At 39.3% G+C, this 25,484-nt stretch overlaps 1 pseudogene; it reads left to right on the top strand.

The window, feature by feature from the left end:
- The window catches only part of LOC123408804, a 77,251-nt pseudogene extending 54,927 nt beyond the window's left edge, over positions 1–22,324 (top strand).
- The last annotated feature ends 3,160 nt before the right edge of the window (positions 22,325–25,484 follow it).

The raw sequence follows: 25,484 nt of genomic DNA, 5'->3' as shown, positions 1-25,484 counted from the left end.
ACAAGGACCGGAGAGATGAATCGTTAAGACTAGACCAGAGGACTAGAACACGCCCACACTCATTTCCCTCGATAAGAAGGCGCACTCGTAAAGATCCGCCAAAGGGGCATGGACCCATCTAGCATCTCTGTTGCATGACACTAGTGGCCCAAGCTATATAGCTTTGCTTCCCTCTCGCTGAACTAGGCACATATGTATATGGTTCATAGTGCATAACAGCTCCACTAAGCTGAGGGAGATCTTTGCCTCTCTCTCTGAATGGGTTAATCTTGTGTTCTTGATTTTCTTAGTACAAAAATCTATGGTCTCGTCGTCCATCTAACTTCTTGTTTGGTCGCGTACCTACAAACTGTGTGAAAGCATGTCCCGAACTCTCAAATATGCATTATCTCTGTTTATGCGTGTTGTTTTGATATGTTAATTACGTTTCGACACCATGCACGTACACACAAGAATGGCCAACTATTGATGTCTATTTGTCTTTACACATGGTTAGGTAAAGTATGGTAGGTTCTTTTTTAGCGACAATTAATATGGATGAGAGGGAGTACTAAAGACTTCGACATATCCAACCAAGCGAAATGTTGCATATTCTATCATTTATGGTACTAATCTTGCAACTAAGGCTGGTGGTATTTAGTTAGGTGCCTAATTTGCACTTGTGTGCAGATATGAACCTAACCTGGATAATGAGGAGTTAGTAAGGGAAGTATGTGATTGCAAGACAATTTGTGATGGTTTTGCTTCAGGATACTTAATTGCTTGGCCTTCCGCTTTTCTAAGTTAAAGTTTTTCTACTATACTATGAAATCATATTTCTTTACATTTAATCATATAATTCTAAGGTCCATTTTTATTTTACAGATTCGAAAAAAGAATGCTTGAGTTGGAGTTGAACTCTACGGTTGGATCAAGAGGCAAATGAAATTTCAAGATTCTACTTAGTTTATATTTATAGATTGAAAACATGTAATATCGTTCACAAGATCTTTTTATGTGGTTAAATTGATGCAAATGATATGGTGTAATATTCTTCATAAATGTGTTTTTATGGTATGGGTGATATGTATTGTTGCATCAAGAATATTAGAATTTATTTATATTAAGTACTTATGTATCCTATGCTTTTGCATACTTGTAATAAATATCTTGAAATTTTCAATTTGCGTATGTGTTCCGCTTCAATTTCTCTTTTAATGATGAGAAGCATCATAGTAAAACAATTAACTATTTGAGCAGCTGCAATAATTTTAATATACAAATTCAACAAAAAATTGAAATATTTATCATTTTGTGATTCTAATACAGGTGTATTACAGAGGGTGTTACTAGAGTTACAAAATGTGTTACGAGAGTCCGTGACAAGTATAAATTATAGTGTTACAACGTATCGATATTATGTTACTATTTTTGTTCGAAAGTTAAGAAATGTTTTACTAATTGTGTTACTATAATTACAAAAGTATGTTACCACCAATACTCACTGTCTATGAAAGTATGTTACTATGTGTATTACTAGAAATAATGTGTTACCGGTGTACTTGTAACACATAATATGCATGTTAGTAGAAAGTAATTGTAACACAATTTTTATGATATGGTAACAATTATTATGTGTGTTAGTGGACATCGCTTAGTAACACGGTCTAATGGAACACATTTAAAAATGTGTTACTCTGTGGCCTAGTAACACATTTTTGGGCCTGCAATAACATAACATCGTGTTGCCAAAACTCCGTCCTCTTGTATTGTGCGTCAAATACTGCAGGTGCCAATTCCTTTGGGGAGCGGACATTGATGTCTACTACACAACTTTATTCTTGTAGACGTTGGTGGACCTCCAAGTGGAGAGTTTTGTAGGACAACAACAAATTTCCCTCAAGTAGATGACCTACGGTTTATCAATTCGTGGGAGGTGCAGGATGAAGATGGTGTCTCTCAAGCAATCCTACAATGAAATACAAGAAATCCCTTGTGTCCCCAACACACCCAATACAATGGCAAATTGTATAGGTGCACTACTTCGGCGAAGATATGGTGATACAAGTGTAGTACGGATTGTAGAAATATATTTTTACAATATGAATCAATAAAAATAGAGGGTAAAAGGTAGTAAACAACGAGCAAAATGGTATATTAATACTTAGAAACAAGGCCTAGGGTTCATACTTTCACTAGTGCAATCTCTCAAAAATGCTAAAATAGTAGAATCATATGGTCATCCCTCATCATGCAATAAAGAATCACTCCGAAGTTCCTACTACCGGAGAACATGATAAGAAGTTGTTCTAGGCAGCAAGCCACCTCAAAGTTATTATTTCGGATCAAACTTCTAGGCTATTCATATAGGTGTCACAAACAAACATAGAGCTCGTACTAGAATAACACCTATGGTACATATCAATCAACCCTAATGTCACCTAGATACTCCAACGTCACCTCAAGTATCCATGGGTTAATTATTTGACATGCATCAAACAATTTCAGAGTCGTCATATTCGATCCAATACAAATAACTTCAAAAAGTACCCCAAGATTCCTATCACAGAAATTAGAATGAAAACATGTGATCAACCCCTATGCATAGATCCCCAAGGTCACCGGAATCCACAAGTTGACGCGATAACATATATCAAGTGAATCAATAGAATACCCCATTGTCACCACGGGTATCGACATGCAATACATACATCAAGTGTTCTCAAACCCAAAATATCCAATCCAACATAACAATATCTCAAAGGGAAAGAGTCAATTCATCACAACAAGATGGCAAGGGAAGAACACCATATGATCCAACTATATTAACAAATCCCTCGATACATCAAGATTGTGCCATCTCAAGAACAGGAGAGAGAGAGAGAAAAAGAGAGAGAGAGTGTGTGTGTGTGTGTTTAGACACATATCTACTGGTACATACTCTCATCCCCGATGGTGAACTACTCCCTCTTCGTCATGGCCTCCGTCGGAATGATGAATATGGTCACTGAGAGTTGCGACAATGGAGTGGAAGTTATGTCCTAATTTCTGATGGTTTTTGAATTTATAGGATTTGTCACCGTTGGAATCCAACCAGCCAGAGCCACATGGGCCCCACCACACATCATGGCACGACCAGGGGGTGGGCGCGCCTTGTTGGCTTGTGGCCCACAAGTGGCCCCCTCCAGTGGTTCTTCGCTCCAGTTTTTCTTATTTCATCCAGTAAAAATAATAAAAAAAGTTTTGTGCGATTACGAGAACTTCTATTTTTTGCACAAAACAACACCATGGCAATTATGCTGAAAACAATAGCAGTTGGGGTTAGTTCTAAATAAATCATATAATGTGCATGAAGACCATATAGAAGTATACTAAACATAGGAAAATATGGCATGAATTCATACATTAGAGACATATCAGCCATCAATCCATCTATCCACCCAGGAGCTTGCCAAACTCTCGTTCCCAATTTCAGAAATGGTCGATGCGGGGTAAATCCCCCCGGTCAATATAGGGATCATAGACTCCAAACCATTCCATGGCCTAAGACTATTAGTCCTTGTCAGCCAAATCCATCAAGCATGTAGCTTTGCATTGAGGAGCCATAAGTTGAGGATTCCGAGACCCCCGTACTCGATAGGTCAACGTACCAAGTCCGAAGCCACTTTGCAATCCCCACTGGTTGCTTCATACATTCCTTTCCATAATAAATCCCCACATATTTTCCCCACCTTCCTGATCACCCATAGCGGTAGATCGAAAGAAAGCATTTGATAAGCCGATTTGGTTGTGAGCACTAATTTGATTCATATGAATAGATTTTTTGATAACTCGAAACATAGTTTGTTGGGTTTCAAGATAGTTTATTATCTAAACCTTAATGTGTGAATAGATTGCTACTTGATCGCGAGAAGTTTAATAAGGGGGTGTTGATTTTTATGGTATATAATAATGTTAGTAAATGTGATATTGTCGTGCTCGTATTATTTATTATCAACGCCTCCCTCCAAAATTGCGGTCATGTTTACTAAGCTCGATATTTGTTTGGGGACAAGTGGAGTCTAACCTTGTGGGAGATGATACCTCCATTTTGCATCACTATTTTCTACTATAATTTATCCTATTTCCATGATACATTCCGCATTGTGATGCAATTCTAATACATTTTGTCTCTTAAAATACAAGATATACATATAGAGGGAATCTTTTGAACATTAGGCATCCTCGACCAAAAGTACATGTGAAGAAAAAACAACCTTTTGGAAGTCCGAAAGAACTATGCATTTACTGAATTATTTCTAGAAAATATGAAGTCGGGAGCCATAAGATGCACTAAAGGGGACACAACAAGGCGCCACATAGCAGCCCCACATGGATGGGCTCTAGACCATGCCACATGGCCGCATGCACCCCCGATGAATCTCCCACTGGGCCATTTTGCCATAAATTCACATCTACCCTAGAAATTCATATAAACTCCATTTGACTTTACACCATCGTCTGCGAGGTTGAACCTAGATGGAGCACTTTTTCTCTTTGCCGGCGTGATTCTGTCAGGGAAACTTCCCTCCTAGAGGGGGAAATCGAAGCCATCATTATCACCAACACTCTATTCGGCGTCGACATCATCATATTCATGAACATATTCACTAGCACCATGTGATATCCAAACTCTAGTTCATCTTTTTTTGATCTTTGTAACAAACCTCATATTGGTAACTCAGAGCACTTGCATGTGTTGATTACACCTTCTAGTTGACGCATAGGAGATTTATTGGTGATATATTGTTATGTTCAGACTATTCATCATATATTTATACCCACTAATCTTGACCAATACCATGCCCTGCAAGTAGATCTATTAACGAGATGACATGGGTCATGTTGCTAGTAATCATATGAAGTTGATTGTCATTTAAAGTTTTGATGATATGCTGTCTTATTCTTCCTCTAGTGGTATTATGTGAACATATCCTACATGACACTTTACCACCTTTGGGCCTAGGGGAAAACATTGTGGAATTACTTTGTAGTAGATGGGTTGTGCGAGCGGTAGAAACCCAAACCCTGGTTTATGAATCATTCCATGAGGGGATTTTTGGATCCTATTATTCAATGCTACGGTTAGATTTACCTTCATTAGTTATCTTGTATTTGTGGATGCTTGCATAGAGAGCGTAATTATAAGTATTTATTCCTGTAAGATGATACCATAGCTTCGGTCCACCCCCACAACACTTATCGAACCAAAGAATAGTAATGTAATGAATCATGCTGAAAGTAACTTGACGAGATCCCCGTTTGTCCTCAAAAGTTTTTTTACCTATTATAAGAAACACCACCGGCTTGTCCTTAGCATACATCACGATTGGTCCATTGATGCACTTTAATTTATGTTAATATTTGTTGTGCAACAAATAATATTTCTATGAAACTATCATTACAACAATTACATAGAAACCTTGCTAAAAATAACTTCATAATTCCTTCTGCTCCTCATTGGGTCTGACACTCTTACTTATCAAAAAGGCCACAAAAGATACCATATACTTTTGGGTCCTCAATAAATCTTGATAGTTCAAAAAATGTTGTGTTCTCATATATAAAATAGTTAAGTAACCTATAATCTGTATAATATGGAAAACCAATACTTGTCGTGGGACTAGTTTTTTATAGAGTGATGTTTACAAGAAATAACCACGCATATGAGAAAGTCTCTAAAGACTTGGGTGTTGAGAAAATTGTAGAGAAGATGATATTAGCGATACTCAACCCCATAGTGTTAATAGACTCAATAACACTTGTGCATAAAGTTGTCTTGAGGAACCCAGTTGTAAGGTGAATGAGATGATGCCAAAAAATTGAATTTTTTACAAGGTGCTTCAACTTCCCACGGGTGCCATAGAACTTTCAATCTATGTGCATTTATGTGCATAAATGTGATTTTGTCACCTCTCTTTATGCTATGCTAAGAACTCCCCTAGCCAATGAACGATCCGCCCAAGTTTTGGCTCGAATTTTGGCTCTGGGTTTGTCAACTTTTGTAGTGGTAACACTACATCCAATATCATTTGTATTTCTCTTGAAGAGTATGTATGTGGTGAAAAACAAGTACTGGTCACAAGATCTTGAAAGAGACAACATATTGTTCCATAAAACTCAAACTTAAACCACGCTGATACCTTAAGCATGTATCATTTCTTTGGCAGAATCCCGTCACTAGAAATTGAAAGTTTTAGCAAACAGTGATTGAAAGAACTCCTTGAGTGACTTGATGAGAAGACTCTCATAGGTGTTAGTGAGTTGTTCTAGTATCATGTTATATTTACATACACTCACATCACTTTATGTTTTCATTGCTCAAGAAAGAAAATTCTGATTTGTGAATTCCCATCAACCAATGTTAGCTAGAATTAATAGAAAGAAAGCTACTTTATTATTTTTTCTAGTTGACCAAGAGTTTTTTGTTATTTTTTTCCTCACTAACACTTCCATAATAAACATGCTACCTCTATATCTATATCTAGTTTTCAGGTGAAGAACTGGAGGGCTATCTAGGCATACCTTCGTAGGTGAACTAAAACCTTCTCATTAGTTTAAACAACTTTGTACCTGGTGGTTTGGGTTTCTGCCTATGTTTCTTAAGGACAATCAAGGTTTAATTTTGGGGAGGTTAACGATTCCTACTTTCATGCTCATCACACCGTTGTTAAACCTTTTATCTTATAGAAACGGAGATTTCCCTCTAATATTGCCACTAATGACTAGTGAATGCAAGAGTTTGTAAAATCCTCTCCTAATATTATTTATATGGAAAAGTAGGTCATACATGGATGAAAATTGTCATTTACAAAAAAGAAACAAATTGGAGAAGGAAGAAAATAAATGGGAGGAGGACAGGAGCTAGCAGAATAGAATATAGCGTCTGGTATGAGCACACGCACTCGTACCAACGCTCCTACGAGGTGTATTTTGTGTCGTGGCATACAAACCTACCACTGGTAATCGCTTATCCCATCCAACAACCATTTTAAGACATATTATCAATAAAACATTCATCTTTGTGTCTTCTCCAATGATTCCTTATTGCGATCGATTGCCATGTGTAACTAACTCGGAAAGGTAATGGGTAGAGGCATAGCCTTGCAACCCAATATGTTTGCATGAGTGGTTTATGGAATGACTTTCTTGTTCTTTGGCCCCAGGTACCTAGGATCATGGAGTCTGATCAAGTAGGAGGTTAGGAGCAGGGAGGACGTGGAGCCATATTATAAAGAAAAGTGACAGAAAGCTTTAGTACCGTAGTGTGAATCCAATCCTTGGGGATACATGAGGTGTATTCATCAAACTCCCAATGCTTTTTTTGAATTTACCTTAATAACACAGGTAACCACGCGCGACATATTGGGCCTGTGGTTGGTCAACTGAGTCTTGATGTTAGACGCATGCTAGTCAAGATGTAATTTCAACACATCCCCCACTTGTATCATAGAAAGCATATCTTAATAGGTTTCTTCAAGAACACAACTTAAAATCATGATAATCTCGATCACAAACATATGGTTGTAAGAATCAAAGTCCTCATAACCATGCTTGTTATTTCTTGAGAGTGTTTAGGTACAAAGGTGATAATAATCATGTTTAAAAACTAGAATTTAAGTACCCCACAAAATCTAGGTAGAGACCCTCATCACAATGCACATCCTCTCGTTGGTTCGACAACTCAGGGTCCCACCTTGGGGAAAGAAGCAGGGAATCTTTCTGCTATCCATTATTGCATTACTAGAGGGACTCATCACGCTTTGATGGAAAAATCCTAAGGCAAAATATTCCTAGGGGCAAGGCGACTTGGGTAGTCTATCTAGGATTGAGTAACTAGGCAAGTCAATCATCATCACATATACAAAAGACCGAAAGAAAATCCAAGAACAATGAACAAAAATATGGAAGCAAATCTAGCGATAGAAATTTTCTAGGAGTGAAATTTAGGATGTGACAGTTATGCCATGCCAAGGTTTTTTACCGTATCGTTTTCACATTTACGGTTTGGTTATTGTTCGTAGAGTCGAGTAATGGTATGGAGTTTGAGGAACTTAGTGTAGTACACCAAACATCAAACTTATAATCAACTTGGAAAAGAGTCGACATCCAAGAATGCTCATTACCTTGGATACCATTACTAGCTTTACTTGATAGATGTCTTGATGCTATCGTTTGGTCTTACTACCTACCACATTATTTCAAGCCTCCCAATTGGCATGATAAAATCCTTTAACCTTTGCTACCTACAAACACCTCTGATTAGCTATCTTACAGACTCGCTCAACCACTCTTATAGATTTGCTAGTTCCAGGTGTAGGGTTTTCCATGTGAAAACATGGATATCTTGGGATATCATTGTTACCATGCTTAATTGTTTATTCTTCACTATATACCCGAATAAGGGTACAAGGCCCGAGCATATGCCCAGGTTTTATGTTTCAGTCTCTTCACCCTAGTTTTTGTTGTACTTGATATTATGTGCATACCATGTGTGGGTTGTTATGGGGCCTCCTTGAATTCTTTTATCAAGCATTGAACTCTTCTAGAAGTCCCAATATTGGTACTAAAATTTTACAACATTGAACTTCCATAGGGTATGACGACATCCAAGGTATCTTAGTAAAACATTGGTCCACAACAAAGAACCTTGCGACGCTACTAGGGTAGCAGGGTTAAGCAACCATAAGCTTAGCCCATATGGTTTGGACCAGCTCCAAATATTCAATTGGATCAGATCTACATATCGACCCATCGAGAGGTGTTTTGGATTAGTTGGATATTACCTAGAAGAACTTGTTCCCTCTCAACTGCTGGACCAATCGTGTTTACCTGGTGGTTCCCATGGGGCATGAACTAATTCGAACGGGGTACGCATGTGGAACTACAAATCGGAAGTTGGAAGCACCCCCACGACGTTAAATCTTTTGTAAAGTTGGGTCCATTATTTGGATGGCTTGGAAATTTATAATGCCAGCCATAGACAACTTGAATTAATAACTAAAACTTGCCCTAATGTGTGTGTACCGTGATTGTGTCTTCTTGTGGGTATGCAAGCAAGAATAGCTCATGGTGGGGTTATGAATGAATTTGATAACGACAAAGTTGTCTGTGTCTTTCGATGACATGTGACTATCGTTTATGGTGGAGTAGACTTTGATGATCTCACTTAGAATGTGTGAAGACGTCCTGCATTAACAATCCCTAAACCAACTCCGAGAGGTTTTTGACCATGCAGGAACACGATCAACCTGACCACGAGGTTCTGTTTCCTCCACAGAAATGAAGAGAAAGAAAGAAATTGAAATTGCAATCTGTATATTGCGAATGTAAGAGGAAAGCATTATTGATGGAAGTATGGTTCTGTGTCGTCTTGGTCTGGTCGTAAAACACAAACGAAGGACGTGAAGTTGCAGTTATGGCGAACTTGTAATCTAAACAAAACCCAAGACTAAACGTTGTCCTAAGGGCTGTATATATGGGGGAACAAATGGGAATATCATCACCCCTTGGAGGAGTGGTCCGAAACCAACCCTAACTCAGTTTGCCCACACACACGGACTCTAATAACAACCGTTAATGTCGTATTTAAAAATTACATGGGCTTGGCCCAGAAATAAGGTGACACGACACCTATAATAGCCTATCGACGAAATTTATGAAGTGACATCTTGTATATTTCGTCCAAGCCTTCATGCTCTCCTTATGCCGGCTTCAAAGTGCGAAATCACCAGTGGAAACTCCATTGTTCTTTCTCTCATGCGCACCTTGTTCTCCATGCTTGATCCCGCTCCAAACGCCATCATTATTGTCCATGCTAGGTCCTTTATTCATAATTAAAACAATAGTATCTAATTTAGATAGCATCATATGTTCATGAACATTAGAAGAATTTCCAAGAAATGAAAGTACATCGTGATGTCTACTATGCAACTTTATTCTTGTAGACGTTGTTGGGCCTGCAAGTGGAGAGTTTTATAGGACAACAAAAAATTTCCATGAAGTGCATGGCCTATGGTTTATCAATCTGTGGGAGGTATAGGATGAAGATGGTCTCTCTGAAACAACCCTGCAATCAAATACAAGAAATCACTTGTGTCCTCAACACACCCACTATAATGGAAAATTGTATAGGTGCACTAGTTCGGCGAAGATATGGTGATACAAGTGTAGTATGGATAGTAGAAATATGTTTTTACAATCTGAAACTATAAAAACAGCAATGTAGCAAGTGGCAAACATCAAGAAAAATGGTATATTAATGCTTGGAAATAAGGCCTATGGTTCATACTTTCACTAGTGCAATCTCTCAACAACGCTAACATAGTAGAAACATATGACCATCCCTCAACGTGCAGCAAAGAATCACTCCAAAGTTCATATGTAGCAGAGAACATAATACGAAATTGTTGTAGGTAGTTGAACCACCTCAAAGTTACTATTTCCGACCAATCTTTCGGGCTATTCCTATAGGTGTCCCAAACAGCCCTAGAGTTCGTAGTAAAATAACACCTATGATACATATCAATCAATCCTAATGTCACCTAGACACTTCAATGTCACCTCAAGTATCTATGGGTTAATTATACGACATGCATCAAACAATTTCAGATTCTTCATATTCAATCCAACACAAACAACTTCAAAGCATACACCGAGATTTCTATCACAGAACATAGTTTGAAAACGCGCAATCAACCCTTATGCATAGATCCCCAAGGTCACCGGAATTTGCAAGTCGATGCCGTAACGTATATCAAGTTAATCAATAGAATACCCCATTGTCACCATGGTATCTGCATGGAATACATACATCAAGTGTTCTCAAATCCAATATTCAATCCAACATGATGAGATCTCAAAGGGAAAGATTCAATTCATCACAACAAGATTGCAAGGGACAAACACCATATGATCCAACTATATTAACAAAACCCATGATACATCAAGATCAGGACATCGCAAGAACACGAGAGAGAGATATAAAACACATAACTACTCGTACATACCCTCAAACCCGAGGGTGAACTACTCCCTCAGCCTCCTGGCCACCGCCACGATGATGGAGATGGCCACCTATGATAATTTCCCATCTCTGACAGGGTTCCAGAATGGCTACATATGGGTTTTCCTTTGATGTAGAGAGTTGTGGCAGCGGAGCAGAAATTCTAGGTTAACTTTTGGAGGTTTCTGTATATATAGGAATGTTTAGTGTTTGAATTACGCCAGATGGAGCCACACTGACCCCACCACACAAGAGGGCACGCCCAGGGGGGTGCGCACGCTATTGCCTCATGGCCCACAGTTGGCTCCCCACTCGTGGTTCTTCCCTTTGTTATTTCTTATTTTATCCAGAAAAACATAAAAAAATCGGATGATTATGAGAACTTCCATTTTCTGCACAAAAAACAACACAACGGTAGTTCTGCTGAAAACAACATCGATCCGGGTTACTTCTAAATAAATCATATAAGTTGCGTCGAAATCATATAAAAATATTGTAAACATAGGCAAATTTGCCATGAACACTTCATAAATTATCAATACCTTTGGAGACGTATCAACATCCCCAAGCTTAATTCCTACTCGTCCTCGAGTAGGTAATTGGTAAAAGAAATACATTATGGAGTGTGAATGCTAGAATAGTATATAAGTGATCAATGATAATTCCAGTCACTTTTATAGCATCATAACCTACGAATTTTTCTCATGACATTCATCTTGGTAGAATTGTGATCAATTCATGTGTCATGGTTCAAACAATGTATTCTGTTGAAACTTAACAACCTATGTTTTTAGTCATCAAACAACCTCAATACATCATCAAGTCTAAGTAAGACCTCCACCTACTCAATTATCATATAGTCTTCTATGATTGCTAATACTCATACTATATTTTTAGAAAAAAATAACATCCATCGTACACAAAGAAAGATACGGGCTTAATGTTTCGCCTCCCAAAATACTTATCATGAAGATAATTGTCAACAAAATGAATCATGATCCAATATATTTGATTGGATATATGTGTCTAGATCTTTCCCCACCACATGATGCTTGACAACTAATAGATTGGGGTTGGAATAACAAGTTGACTCAACATGAAGAGTAAATAACATGAAAGTACAGAGATTGACCCTTGGCAAAAGGAAGCAGGGATTTGCAAAGGTGCGTGAGCTCAATGTTTGAAATAGAGATGAATATATTCTAGGTGACGTGTCTTTCCTGTCAACGTTACAACAGGGTATTGCAGTATCTTCCATGCTAATCACATTATTGGCGGTTCACAAACAGAATTGAAATTTTACTCCCTCTCGATCATTCAATCACATTCCATGGCTAGCCGTATCCAGGGGTACCATCCAAACAATGAACTTTATAGGGGGGTTCTTGTTTATTTTATTTTTGTATTATGCAGGACTAGGCATCCTTTTTACTCCTCTCTCGTGCAACGACAAGTGAATAAACACTCATCTTCAGAATAACCCGCTTAGCATGGAAGATAATGGCTGACCCATGAAAGCACAGTTGCACCCTAGGGTGGTTTTGATAATTCATCACAACATATGCATCATTGGACTAATGTGTTTTCCAAGTATATTTCAGAAAAGTTCAAAAGATGTTATGGCTTATGGTTTATCTCGAGATGCCCCTTGATGCAAGAACGGAATAATATTGTCTCAAGCTTCAAGCTAGAAGACTCTTCATTTTATATTTCGGAGAAATCACTTTTGAGTCCATAGGAAAGCCAATACAATTAAAAGGGGGTGAGGTAGTAAAATGATCTGATTGCTCAAATGCTCAAAGTAAACCACCAAAACAGTCAGCCATTTTTCCCACATATCCACTTTGTCAAGTTCTGCATACACAAATTCGGTGTCACCAACATTTCCACATCGGACCCACCGAGTTTGAACCTCACACAGAAGCCTAGCCATTCCCACCAAATCGATGCAACCGAAACTGCATCGGTGCTACCGAGTTCAGTGTGACCAACATTATGTTGCGAAGATACACAAAATCAGAATTTCTAAGTTTAAGGATCGGTACCACCGAGTTTGGCCATATGACCGATAGTCACCTTTTCGGTGCCATCAAGTTCTATATATCAGTCTCACCGAGATTCCAAGTTCACACTTTTAGTACAAGTCGATATCACCGAGTTGTCCACTTCGGTGTCACTTATTTTGCACTTTTGTGTGTAACGATTGGATTTTGGCTGCTGCCTATATATGCCCCTTCACCCACCTCTCATTCATGGGAGAAGCACTCAGAACACACACTTCATTTTCAGATCCATTTTCTGAGAGAGTACCACCTACTCATGTGTTGAGACCAAGATATTCCAATCCAATCATTTGAAACTTGATCTCTAGCCTCCCCAAACTACTTTCCGCCAAATCAACCTCTCATACCCATGCATATTCTGTGAGAGAGAGATTTGTGTTCAGGAGACTATCTTAAGAAACACAAGAGCAAGGAGTTCATTGATCTACACCATCTATTACCTTTTGAAGGGTGGTGCCTCCTAGATTAGTTAGGTGTCGCTTGGGAGCCTCCTACTTCGTGTTGTGGAGTTGAACAAAGATGTTTGAAAAGGGCAAGGAGATCACCTACTTCGTGAAGATCTACCGTGAGTAAGGCTAGTCCTCCGTGGACGGAAGCCGTGGTGGGATAGACAATGCCACTTCTTTGTGGACCCTCCGTGGACTCTCGCAGACGCTACCCTCCATGGGTTGAAGTCTCCACTAACATCGACGTACGATAGCGCCACCTATCGGAACCATGCCGAAAATCGTCGTGTCAACCTCATGTGTTTGATCTCCTTAACTTACTCCTCTACTTTACACTTGCATGTTTTAATTTCGTCGCAATACTATTAGAACTGCATGTGTAGGGTGTGCTTAACCTGTTATAACTGTCGTAGATGCCTCTCAAGTAAAATTGGGAAAAGGCAAAAAAAATATCTTGTCAAGTAGTCTAATCACCCCCTAGACATACTTTCGATCCTACAAGTGGTATCAGAGCTTTGGTCTCCATTTCATTGGTTTAGCAACCTAGGAGAGTATGGCATCTAGTGAGGGAAATTTTCATCGTAGATGTCCTTACTTCAATGGCACTAATTTACTTGTTGGAAGCATCAAATGAAGATGCACATTGTTGGCTTTAATCCTCATGTTTGGGTTGGTATTCGTGTTGGTGTGCAAGGTAACTTCTTTGGAGAAGGCCATGAACCAGACCGTGATGCGACAACTGAGGAACTGAAGATATTGCAACTTAATTCTCAAGCCTGCGATATCATCTTCAACTGCCTTTTCCCTGAAGAATTCAACAAAATCAGCCATCTTGAGAATGCAAAATAGATTTGGGATATTTGGTTGATATGCACGAAGGTACTGATTCTGTGAGAGAATCTAAGTTGGATGTGCTTCAAATCCAACTTAACAAGTTCAAGATGAAGGATGGTGAAGGAGTCACTGAAATGTACTCTAGGCTAGCTCTTATCACCAATGAGATTGCCGGCTTAGGAAGGGAAGAGATGGCCGACAAATTCATCATCAAGAAGATACTTAGAGCTCTTGATGGCAAGTCTGACACCATGTGCACATTGATCCAAATGATGCCAAATTATAGAGATCTCAAGCCAACTGAATTCATTAGTAGGATTGTTTCTCATGACATGTCCCTCAAAGACAAAGATGAATTGCACAACAAATCAACCGGTGCTTATAAAGCTTCATGCGGTGCTCCCACTACTTCAAAAGACAATCTTGTCATTAATGAAGAGATAAGACCCATGGTCGGAAAACTCAACAAGTTCTACAATAGTAGAGGCAAAGATAGAAGATCGAGTTGAAGACATGATGAGAAGCGTTCGTCCAGTCGTGACCGAAACTGCTAGAATCGTGGGAAACCCGAGCACTATTCAAATGATTGCTCGGCTCCCTACAAAAGAAGAGAAGAGTCACCTTGAAGACGAAGCTCAAGAGATGAGTCACCTCGCAAAGAGAGAAGGAGTAGAAAAGATTACTCTAAACGAAGACACTCACGGAGAGGCAAGGAATCGAAGAAGAAGGACAAATACACCAAGAGTAGTTCAAGAAGAAGACATCAAGCTCATGTTGGTGAATGGGTTTTTGGATCCGAATCTGATCACCACTTCGAGAGAAGCTATCACTCCCACTCCGACTATAGTCAAGATGAAGGTGTTGCCGGCATTTCACTTGTTTCTCCAACTCCTACGACTTATTTGATTCGCCAAATGAGGGAGTCAGAAACTGCTTCATGGCTAAAGGCCTCAAGGTATGACACCCTGAGTATCTTAATTTCAATAGTGATGAGGATGACTTGTTAGGAGAAGATGACTTGCTTCTAGATAAAACTGCTGATTGCAATGAAAATGAACTTGCTAATTATCATGCTAGTCAAGAAAATCGGATGATGACAATAAGAAAGAGATTGAACGACTAAGTCAAGAATTAAAAACTCTTAAGTTAGCTCATGAGACTACTCTAGAAGATCATAGAGAACTTGCTAGAACCCATGAGAAGCTACGCTTCGAGAATCTCAACTTGGAGCAAGAGCATGAGTTCTTAAAAGCAATGAATGATGATCTTCGTAAGAAGAGTTCTTCTTATCTAGCCAAACGATTACTCTTGTCTAATTTTGTTCCACAAGTTAAGCCTAAGAACACTAGTAACAAAGGCAAGAAGGTTTCTTCATCTAATAACAACAATGCTAATGCTAAATCCAATAGTGTTGTTGCTAGGAACTCTATTGATTCCACTAACTATTCTCTTAGCCTAGTTACACTTGAGCAAGAAAGTGATTTATTGAAAGGGATTATAGCGAGAGGTGTCTTAAAGAGTCTTGACAGAAGTAAGAAAATCGAGGAAATTTCACGCAAGCAAGGAGGACATCGGAATAAACAAGGTGTTGGCTATTTCAATGTCAACGGAGATGTTTGGGAAGAAGGTCCATACCCACTCCCAAGTTTGTTCCCCACGAAGAGAAGTGTGATTCCACTCCTCCCGAAGGAACACACTCACAAGATGGCCTTCTACCACAAGACCACAAAGGCAAGGGAAAGCTTCAAGATGACATTGACCTATTTGAAGAAGAACCCTGAGCCAAGGTCAAGTGGGATCCCAAGGATACTACTAGCTCTACCTCAACAAGTGCTACAACAACTCAAAGGATTCCCATCAATTTGGTGTGGATTCCCAAGAGGAATAACTAGAAGTTCTTAAGGGGTGACGCTGCCAAGGAAATTCACTCTTATTCATTTTGGCAACAATTATATGCAATGAACCTCGACCTTATGCATTCGTTCAAGGAGTCACACATTCCCTCAAAGGTAAGCAAGGAACTAGGTAATCAATGCATCTTTGAACATCAACCCATTTGTGCTTAACTCCATGTCCATACATATACTTGCATATCTTCCTTTTTTGCTTTGGGACTAACCCATGTAGGTGAGAAGATCAGTATGAAAACAACAAGGATTGCTCCCAACTCAAGATGATCTTCATCAACATTGAGCATCCACCACTACTTCACCTACTTCATGTCTTCCACAACAAAACCAAAGGTTAGTTGATCCCTCTTTGTGGGGATATCATATCAAGGGGGAGCTTTACTCTAAGACTTGAGTATAAGCATCTCCTAAGGATATGAACATATTAATGCTTATGTAAAAGTGGTAACCCCACTTGTGCTTAACGATGAGTATGACCTATGATCAAGTATTCTTGCTTGGATCCTATGTCAATATACTCATATACAGATGACCTAGTCATGGCCCAAATGCTTGATAGATGCTAGGACGTTTGTGCATGTTTGTATCGTCATTCTTATTGTGTGAGCATGTTGGTCTGCCTCAATTTAATCATTTGAGGACATCCAATTGTTGTTATACGATTTTTTTTATCATTTGCCAGTTAGACGGACAAGAATGCCTAAGACCCTTCTCTAGCTATCTATGCTATCTCATCTCAAGTTCTATTCATGCTTCATCACAAAACTTGAACAAACACTTGTTGATCGCTCTGTGTGAACTTATCTTTCAATATCGTGAAGGATTCTTCGTGTGTGGTACCCCAAGAAAAAGGCACATCCATCTTTGTAAGCTCATTGAGAGGTGCAACAATAGTGTTGAAACCTCTCACAAAACACCTATAGAAACCAGCAAGGCTAAGAAAACTCCTCAATTGTGTGACCATTTTGGGCTGCGGCTAACTCTCAATAGCTTTAATCTTGGCTTATCAACTTCAATTCCCTTTGGAGTAACGACATATCCAAAAAAAGATACCCGGTCTGTGAAAAGGTGCACATCCCAAGGTTACTGAACAAACATGCATCATGTTGAGAAATAAAAACAACATGTAAATGTTCCAAGTGTTCCTCCAAAGATCTACTATAAATCAGTATATCATGAAATAGACTACCACAAATCGTCAAGTGAAAGCACGTAAAACCTTGTCATTAATCTCATGAAAGTGCTAGCTGCATTAGTTGACCCAAAAGGAATGACTAACCTCTCATATAATCGAAATATAGTTTTAAATGTTGTTTTTCGTTCATCTCCAAATTTCATATGAATTCGATGGTATCACTACGCAAATCAACTTTGGAGAAAATTGTAAAGCCACTTAATTCAGCAAGCATATCGTCTAGCGTGGGAATAGGATGACGATAAAACATAGTAATATTATTAATGCCTCTACAGTCAACACATGTACACGATGTACCATCCTTTTTCGGCACTAGAGTACTAGGAATAGCGTAAGGATTAAGTGATTCACATATATAACCTTTGTCGTGCAGTTGCTGTATTTGATGCATAATCTCCTTTGTCTCCTCTGGATTTGAACGGAATGGCACACGGTTAGGTAGTGATGCACTGGGCATTAAGTCAATCCGATGCTCAATCCCTCTTATAGGTGGTAATCCTTGTGGCGTGTCTTGTGGAAAGACGTTAGTGAATTTTTGCAAAATGTTAGTGACAGCAGGAGGCATAGAGGGAGTCATGTCGTTGAATGAAATACCTATTTGCACACAAATCCATAATAAACAGATGTAGTAAAATCCAGATCTGTAATATCAGATTTAGTAGCAAGTAAACATCCACTCTTCCATTTTATTTCATATGCAACACTAGATGATGATTAATTAGGCTTATTGTGTTGCTCAAATTCATTTGCCACAATCTAATTTTCACTCTTACTAAGCTCCTATTTTTCTTTACTAGCTCTAGAAATTTCATGTTTCATAATATGTTCAAGAGACATGAGAAGCAAAGTTATATTTTTATCCTTGTGAACAACAGTTCGCTGATTTGTCCTACTGTGGTGTACAATTTTTTTATCAAATCGCCATGGTATACCAAGTAAAAGACAACATACTTGCATGGGTACCACATCACAATCAACATAACCAGAATATGTAGCAATGTTAAAATACACACGAACAATACGTATTATCTTAATCTTGCTCTATTGTTGAACCATTGGATGTAATAAAGATGAGGATGTGGTCTGGTGGTGAGATACACCTTCTCCACCATCTCTATGCTAGACAAGTTGTGGCAACTCCCTCCATTGATAATTACACGAACATAACATTCCTTCACAACTCCCTTAGTATGGAATGAGTTGTGCCTCTGATTTTTCTTAGCTTGTATTACCTGCACACTTAAAACACGTTGAGCAACTAAACTTTCATACATGTCGTTGTAGTCAGCAGCCATGTATTGTGTCTGTTGTTATGTATCATCTACACCATGTTCTTCACTTGCAATAAGAGGCAGAGTCTCCTCATCATAGTCACTAGCAGAGTCATATCCACCATCCTAAGTAATAATCATGACACACTTGGATATGCATTCTCTCGCATAACGACCTCCACCCTTGCAACTATGACATATAATCTCATGTGCTTGCCATGTGGATGCAGTGGATGAAGAAGAGCTCTAGGAGGCCCGGAAAGTGTGCTCTTGGCTGAGGGTGGGGTAGGGGCTATCAAGGTTGGAGTGGATCGATTAAGTAGGCAGTGTTGCAGCAGGTCATGTCGAAGTAGATGAGGTATGTTTCATCCATGATGAAGTGTAACATGCAGAAGAATTAGTTCTACCCAATGCATGTCAATCATGCACTTCACGTTAATCTTTGCAAGCAAGATGGAATAAACGAATGATAGTGTTATAATCCTCATACTCTAAAATAGTATGAATATCTCTATTTAATCCACCCATAAATGTGCAAGCATAGCTTCATTTTCCTAAACAGTACCACATCTGATCCTGCCAGTTTGTAATTCCTGGTAATAGTCTTCTACGTAATTTTTTCCTTGTCTTAAACGCTCCAATTTTTTAACTAATTCACGTTGATAATATGGCAGGACCCAATGAGTACGCATAGAAGAATTCAAAGCAGCCCAAGTAGTTGGGATATTAGCATGATGTATTCGACAATTTTCAAACCACGAAGCACAAGCAAAACTAGTGAATGCACAAACAGTGGTAGCAACACGTCTATCCTCAGAAAATTGTAAGCCTGTAAAATGTTTGAAAAGACGTGGATGTCGCCTAGAGGGGGGGGTGAATAGGCGCTATAAAATAATTATGGTTTAGGCTTTAACAAATGCAGAATAAAATTACGTTTAATTTGTCAAGCACAAAACTTAAAACAACTAGGCTCACCTATGTGCATTAACAACTTATGCTAAGAAAGATAAACAACTAAGAGATAGCAAGATATAACAAGAAAAAATATGGCTATCACAAAGTAAAGTGCATAAGTAAAGGGATCGGGTAAGAGATAACTGAGGCACGTGGAGACGACGATGTATCCCGAAGTTCACACCCTTGCGGATGCTAATTTCTGTTTGGAGCGGTGTGGAGGTACAATGCTCCCGACACTACAAGAAAAACGCTCAATTATGACCAAAAATAATGACGATGGTTTAATTGGTCATTGATCCATGACCAAAATTCTGAAATTAGTCATGGCAAGTCTAAGAGGGTCCAAAGCCCATAACATTATGACCTTTTGCGGCCATTAGATCATGATCCATTAGGACGACACCTCATCAATTTTGCCTATGCCTCACGTATAGAGAGCAAAAAAAAATTATATACGTATATGGATGAAGTAAATTATATGAGATAAATACCAATAAATTATAATTATTCATTTTAATATCCTAAATATTTTAGAAAATACAATATAATTACCAAAATGAAATATATGAGCCCATGCTAATCTCATAATGTAATTACCAAAATGAAATATCCTAAATATTTTAGAAAATACAATATAATTACCAAAATGAGTAGACCTTATTTAGATAAATATTTTTGAAAGGTGATATAGGGTACCTTAACTTGGTTTTTCAGACAATAAAGACTTGAACACGACAATAAAAAATATGTGGGTTAATTTTTCAGTAATGCCAAATACTATCATAATTAAATGAAAAGTGTTTCCACCCACAAAACTCAACCAAAAAATGTAGCTTTCTTTTGAGGGAAATAATAAATATTGTACAACTCTTTTTAGGCAATCAAAAAATAGAACTAGAGACAACAATATGGGTCCATATTTCCTAAATCCAATATCTATACAGACTAATATCTAAATCCAATATGGGTCTATAATTATGGGGTCATTTAAACATACCACATGAGGCTAATATGTTGAGTGTTTACCCGAAATAAGAGGATAAAAATATACCAACAACCAACAACCAACAACCAAGCCTTTGAGTACCAAAGAAGTTGGGGTAGGCTAGAGTTGAAACCCATAAGATCTCGAAACCAAGTCATGTCTCTGGAACGTGGATAGCTAACTTCCACGCACCCCTGTCCATGGCTAAGTCTTTGTCGATATTCCAAACCTTCAGGTCTCTCTTAACGGACTCCTCCCATGTCAAGTTTTGTCTACCACGACCCCTCTTAACATTCTCAGCACGCTTTATCCGTCCGCTATGCACCGGCGCTTCCGATGGCCTCCGTTGAATATGTCCAAACCATCTGACACGATGCTGGACCAGCTTCTCTTCAATCGGTGCTACCCCAAGTCTCTCTCATATATCGTCATTCATAAGCTGGATAAAAATATAAAAGAAAAAAAATACATAAGCTGGATTCTGATTGGAGGAACCATTTATGCCACGGATCAATGACATGGCACAAATCCTACCGTCCATTTCTAGCAATCCCACGTCCATCCATCCATTCATCCATGTGAAGAAAAGGAGTAAAAAACTAGCAGACCCACTACTCGTCCTCGCAAAGGCTACCCTAGCCACTCGTCGCCTTGTCCCCTTCCAGACCGCCGCCACTTCCCTCCGCATCCCCTCCCCGCACCTGCGCACGCTGCCGTTCGCTCCTCCACCTGCAGGCGATGTCGAGCCCGCCGTCTCCCTCCAAAAGATTGCTTTGGAGTTTTGTTTGGGTTGGTAGAATCTCATGGATTCACCTCCGGGCCTTGCCGGGCCGCTGAGGACTACGCGCTCTTCTTCGACGACCTCCTCTCAAGGTCCCACACGCGGGACTGGTTCTCCGACGTGCTCTCCCGCCTCGCGCGCCTCCTCCTCCGCCTCCCCGCGCTGCTCGAGGACCACTACACTTCCGCCCGGGCCGCAACTGGGCTCCGCCTCCTAGCGCCTTAGGATGCGGGCTTCGTGCTCCTCGGCCAGGAGCTCGCCGCCGCGCTACTCACCTGAGCGCTCTTCTGCCTGTTCCCCACCGCCGGCAGCGGCGAGGCCCGACTCCCGGCCATCAATTTTGATGCCTTGTTCTCATATGCCCCCCTTGGATCATTTGGATATCCTAGGGTTTAATTAAACCTTGTAGTGTTAAATTGACTAGTTGTTCTTACTCGATCTCCTATGCTTATATGTTCTGGAGAATGGTGAAATCCATGTACGTGAACTTGTATGATGTTGGACAAGCGTTTCTGTGTCCATGCCCTTTAACATGGGCGTTATTTAATTCTGTTGCTAAAGATCGTTGAGTAGGAAGGTTGCCATTAGTAGATGGTTTTTTGCCTTCATTTGGCCTTATCCCTGGATCTGTTTGGAGTCTGACCATTGGACTTTCATTTTGAAATTCATGTGCTAGGATCAAGTTATGGTGAGTCCATCACCAAGGCCCAGCAGCAGCAGTGGCAAGAGCGCTGGTAGGGCCAAGAGCAGGAGCAGGAGCAGAAGCAGAAGCAAGAGCGAGAGTAGGAGCTGGAGCAGGAGCAGCACCAAGAGTAAGAGCAGGAGCAGGAGCAGGAATCGCAGCCGGAGCAGAAGCTGAAGCCCTCGGCGAGATAGGCTATGCAGTGAGCGTTCATCCCGGCGCAACCATAGCCCACCTTGTCATGTCTGCAGTCCTCCTCGTCGCAACGAACGTCGTAGCTAGAGGTGTGCACCTACTGATTTTCTTCTTCTTAGAAGCTTGCTTGCAAAATATGTTATCCTGGCTTGGATTTACACCAAGTGTTTATGTTACCTGAAATATTCACTGGAATACCAACTACAACACAAGTTATGCGTCGTTGGCTATCCAATAGTGCACCCTTTGCACACTCTTCAGCATTAGACTAAAAGGAATTATTCTAGTAGTGTATCCAGTAGTGAATCACGAACGACCATGGACGAAAAGACTGTACCTTAAACTAAAAGGAATTATTGCATATTCGGTAGATCAACAACCTCAAGTTACTTGGATAGAGGTGTGCTATGGTGTTTCCTAGGCAATAGGATTCAAAATCTTGCTTTTTTGTTCGTGGATTTATAGCACAATAGACTCCAGGACATGTTGAGATGGTGGCTACATCTGTAAGAATTTAGCTCTTTTTTCTGGATGTCATTGATTCATAATTTCCCTTGCAGGTGTAAATATCTAGATATGAATTTAATGCAGTTTTGTGAGGCTCTGCGGTCTGATTCCATTGCAAACAAGCGAGGATTTATTTTTCATGATGACAAGCGTCCCAAGTAGTATGTATAGCTGGTAGCCGCAAAAATTACTGGATTACTACAATATGATTGTCTTCCATCACAACACGTCAAGCATATATATCATCTTATCTAGCAGAATTTGTAGATCAATTGTTAACCTGCACTTCCAATATGTTGTCTAATTTTTCCTGTTGTCCCTTCTTCTTTTTCATAAGAGCACACAACCATTTATTATAAATTTGTTGGTATTCTCTTTGCCATATGAATATGCATGGCTTGCCGGACAATAAGACAACCAGTGATCTACCTTTTGACATTACAGGAAACTTTAATATATACACGGTTATTCATTGTATTTGTGAAGGGGCAGGTCCGTGATGAGATGGATAATTTTGAAAGTACAAATGCAGCTCTACTCACAGAATTATTATTATCATGGTTAGATTTTAATAGTATGTGTGACCTTTTCCCGTCGCAGTTCCAGAATACTTTTTAGAGATGCTACATATAGAAAATAAGATAAGGTATCGTTAACTATGACTTACATGAAGTCATAATGGCCAAAATATTGTCAGCGGAATATTTATAATATATGCATGCCATTCGATCTAGCCAAACAATACTCTATACTAGGAGCTCTAAGAAAAGTTGTGAGTACATTTATGCAATAGCCTACATTGGGTGTAGATCACAAATATGATTTTTAGTCGTTATATCGAACCTAAATATATTTTTTATGCGCGAAATTCAGTTGTTGCATAATTTATCGCAATAAAAAAGTTTCTACTATTGCAAGTTTGACATGAGTTTTGATTCCGTAGTTGTGGAACCAATTCACCTCGCAATAGTTTTGTAGCCTCTAAATTTTTCTCCTATCTTTCACAATATTACACAATGTTTTTGGCCTAACTCTTATGTGATTTTGCTACTGTGCTTCGGTAACTGGAGTTATTATTATTTTGAACAATTTGTGAATTATTTTGACTCAAATTAAATGGTGTAGTCATGCAATAACAATAATATTCCAAAGTGTTGTCCTCCTGGCTGTACTCGATATAGTAAATGAGATGAAACATTGAGGTATAGCCACACTTTCAACAATATTACTAGTTCATTTTCTACACGAAGAGTGTGTGTCTTTCACTTTCGTTTTATTTTTGTTATGATTTCAATGAAATTGGGAATGAATGTCCTGTTGTCGTAAGAAATAATTAATGTGCACAAGTTTATGTATCTATGAAGTGGAAAATGGGACCAAGCTAAGATTCTGACCATTACTTTTTTGTTTTTGAAAACATTCGTAAGTTGACCATATTATTTGCATTAACTGCAGGAGACCTGGCCATATTGCAAGGGATTGACCACCTGCTTCTACATGCAATAATTGTAATCTTCTAAGGTAAAGTAAAGTTTCAGAAATCTCTTACTGTACTTATGGAGGCTTACATTGAACTCTCTTACTTATTATTGGATGCTTCATACTGAAATTGTGTATTGTGCACTCCAACTTTTCAAACGAATTTTGATTTTAAATGATCATGTTTGTTAGAGGTACTAATGTCTTCATCTTGTAATATGGTTGCATGTACAGGTTTGTAGATGACTAGTAGCTTCTAAAGACGGATATAATGGTGGTGCTGACGTAAATAGTATTTGGTTAGGAAAAACAACAGCCCAAATGAAAACAGATCCTAAATGGGGCATATTTATGGGCTTGGTCCATTGGGCCACTACGAATATCATGTCAGATTATGTGCCACGTGGACAGTGCCATGTCATCTTAGCCACATAAGATCACACGTGGATCAGGCCCATGGGTAATGACCAATTTTTTGGTCAATAGATTGCATGAGCAATTGTTTTTGGTCATAGAATTCATGACCAAAAACGAGGAAAGGTCAACTTTGTCTATTCTTGACGGCCAACTGTTGACCTATTCGTTTTGGTCATAAGAAGGTCATAAATCAAAAATAATGACAATTCAGTGACCTAAATGGTGGGTCATTATTGACCATATTTCTTGTAGTGCCAAGATGCCACTAAGGCCACCATAATCTCCTCATGCCCTCGCACAATGCAAGATGCCGTGATTCCACTAATGAAACCGTGAGGGCGGTCACCGAACCCATACAAACATGGTTGGGGAATCTCCACAACTTAATTGGAGGCTCCCAACAACACCACAAAGCTTCACCCTAATGGCGTATGGCTTCGAGGTGACCTCAAATGCTCGGGGCAATCTCCACAACTTAATTGGAGACCCCCACGCTTGCCCGAAGCTTTACACCACAATGATTGAGCTCCGAGGCACCACCAAGCTTCTAGGACGCCAAAGCATCTCGGAAGAACAATTTCTAGGGTACCAAGTACCCAAGGGTAATAAGCTTCTCGAACTTCACTCACACGTATCATCATGGAGAACTCAAACCGATGAAACTAATGCAATGGCAAGAACGCCAAGTAGTCAAGTCCCTCACACTCAAATCCCTCCATAACAACAAAATCTATGGAGG

Source organism: Hordeum vulgare, chromosome 7H, assembly GCF_904849725.1.
Source record: "Hordeum vulgare subsp. vulgare chromosome 7H, MorexV3_pseudomolecules_assembly, whole genome shotgun sequence".
Classification (NCBI taxonomy): domain Eukaryota; kingdom Viridiplantae; phylum Streptophyta; class Magnoliopsida; order Poales; family Poaceae; genus Hordeum; species Hordeum vulgare.
The sequence above is the reverse complement of the archived record's forward strand: the minus strand, read 5'-3'. Positions and strand labels throughout refer to the sequence as shown.